We start from the raw sequence: 2649 nt of genomic DNA, 5'->3' as shown, positions 1-2649 counted from the left end.
TTCCTAGGAGTAGGTATACTTCTGTAAAAGCAAGCAAATTGCTTGCAGCACCCTGTGGGGGTCAAGAAAGGGATTGCAATGGATCAACTTGTCAATGCATGACTAAAGGGTCATCCCACATGGCATAATACATTGCCCAGTCATGCAAATTCACTGTTTGCAGCCTTATTCTAGAAGTGAGCATGTCATCAACATCTCTTAGCATGATTTCCCCAAGCATAAGCATCTCCCATACATTCGAAGCATTGTATTCACTACCATTGATTGCATATGTATTCTCATGTCTGCAAATACATCCTCAGTAGTATTTTCCATACATTTGCAGCCAATAATACATCCATACACTATAAAATACATCTACATCAGTGCTAAGTCAATATCTTGGATCTTCAAGAGGGTACCTACACCTGCAAGCAACTTCGGGCTTTGGATCACCGGGAGGTGGGAAAAGTGCCCCTCGGGACGGGTTGTGCACCCCTTCAGGGTCTTTGATGGCAAGGGGGGTCACCCCTCTTTTGTCTTGCCACCTCACCTAGCATCAAGCTTTTTCCTCACCCAGAATATACATGGCAAACATTTATTAATTAAACAATCAGCATGCTATTCATGGGAGATTGGAAGTAATTCTTTTCATGAAGTGCATGGATTTGAATTGGGAATAGGGGAAGGGCTTATCGAGCAGTGACTCACTGCTATCTCACCTCATTTACAATGGATTTCAGAGATTAGTTTATGCTCAAACAATCATCATAAGTCAAGAGTTTAGGGTGAGGCAATCACTAAATAGTAGTGAAAAATTTTAGCATAGAATGGACCATTTTCAATGCAAGAAAGCCTAAGAGAGGACTAAGATTAAATTCAAATATAGGCATGGCGCCTATCAAAATATAGTCCAAATGTCGAATACCCGCTAGACTCCAATGCTTTCCTCCGCCACTGCTGCTATCTCTACACATCAACTGAAGCATTCACAATCGTTAGTAAAATAATACAATTAAACCGACAAAAGTGAATACCTAGCAGTCTTCGGCTACATAAATAAATCAACTGGTTAGAAATAAATCCTAACCTTAATTTATTACGAGTGCGCACTCTAAACTCATAAACATTTATTAATTTAATATGCATTTTGCGGAATCACCCGCTATGGAATCACCCATGTACACACTAAATTAATGAAACGCCCAAAAAGGACAGGCGTCCCCATCAACTTCTCGCACAAAGAATCCTCTTTGTGTATGAGCCCCGGTCATCTAAGTTTACGGAATCCACCGTAAAACCTCACAGAATCCTCCGTGGCACGGAATCCACCCGGGGGTATGATGCCAGGAGGCATATTCCACGGTGGATTCCGTGCCACGGAGGATTCCGTGAGGTTTTACGATGGATTCCGTAAACTTAGATGACCGGGGCTCATACACAAAGAGGATTCTTTGTGCGAGAAGTTGATGGGGATGCCTGTCCTTTTCGGGCGTTTCATTAATTTAGTGTGTACATGGGTGATTCCATAGCGGGTGATTCCGCAAAATGCATATTAAATTAATAAACGTTTATGAGTTTAGAGTGCGCACTCGTAATAAATTAAGGTTAGGATTTATTTCTAACCAGTTGATTTATTTATGTAGCCGAAGACTGCTAGGTATTCACTTTTGTCGGTTTAATTGTATTATTTTACTAACGATTGTGAATGCTTCAGTTGATGTGTAGAGATAGTAGCAGTGGCGGAGGAAAGCTTTGGAGTCTAGCGGGTATTCGACATTTGGACTATATTTTGATAGGCGCCACGCCTATATTTTGTTATGTCTATTGAGACATCGATTATTGATTATTATTTTGTATGCGCCTATGCGCCCGGATATGTTATTTCTATTTGGACATTGAGATTGGGCGTGCCAGACTCTATGGGCACCGTCCATTAGCTTTATTTTCCTATTTTTGTAGAAAGCAAACTCAAAAGCTAAAAGCTTGTCATATTTTTGTAAATTGGGCTATTATTGAGCATGAAGATTGGAAATATACATAAAATACATGCTTTGTGAAGTGCTCACACAAGGCATGGGGGAGATTGAACCCAATTTGTCTCTTGCCTCTTGTCGTGCATGCTTTTACATTGTTTTTTGTGCAAAAAGGTAGAGTTCATTGTTCTTGGGGACCTTCAGGGATTCACTACGTGAGCTATCTGCGACCGATCTGCGCACCAAAATTGGCAGCATGTAAGCATTGAAACCTTCAATAAAATGCATGATTGACTACTTGAATCTCTCCACACAATAGGCTTTTTGGCTCAACAATAGGATGGAAATAAAAGAGAGTTCAAGAGTCAATTACCTCTTTGATAATGAAGAAGGGCTGAGAATCAGTGGCCAATGTTCCAAGGTTGCTCTCCAATGCTCCAAATAGCTTCATGATGACAAAGCTTCAGCCAAGAATTGAGTCTTCAAGCTTGATTCTTCAATGAGAGAAGGAGGGGTCGAGTTTCAATAGCTCCATGTATGCTTTGAAGGCCATAGAAGAAGAATCTCCCAAAATTTAACCCCATAATGCCTTCCCGTGCTCCAAACCTCTTCCAAATTGGTAAGCAAGCTCCATTGATGGCAAAGACTCCAATATTTAAGCCCCAGGACCCAATCTTGAAGGGAACTTGAAGAA

The 2649-nt window shown here is 40.9% G+C and overlaps 1 pseudogene across 1 annotated transcript in view; it reads right to left on the bottom strand.

Moving 5' to 3' along the window:
• Positions 1–871: 871 nt before the first annotated feature.
• LOC148025932 (protein RALF-like 19 pseudogene) overlaps positions 872–2649 on the bottom strand; it is a 281102-nt pseudogene continuing 279324 nt past the window's right edge. The window contains exon 2 of the transcript XR_015693169.1: positions 872–959. The product of XR_015693169.1 is annotated as a protein RALF-like 19 pseudogene (transcript). The remainder of the gene's footprint in view (positions 960–2649) is intronic.

This window comes from Lygodium microphyllum, chromosome 14 (genome assembly GCF_053477565.2).
Source record: "Lygodium microphyllum isolate KBCC chromosome 14, Lygodium_microphyllum_v1.1.10, whole genome shotgun sequence".
Lineage (NCBI taxonomy): Eukaryota > Viridiplantae > Streptophyta > Polypodiopsida > Schizaeales > Lygodiaceae > Lygodium > Lygodium microphyllum.
Note: the sequence above shows the minus strand (reverse complement) of the source record. Positions and strands in the feature narration are given on the sequence as shown.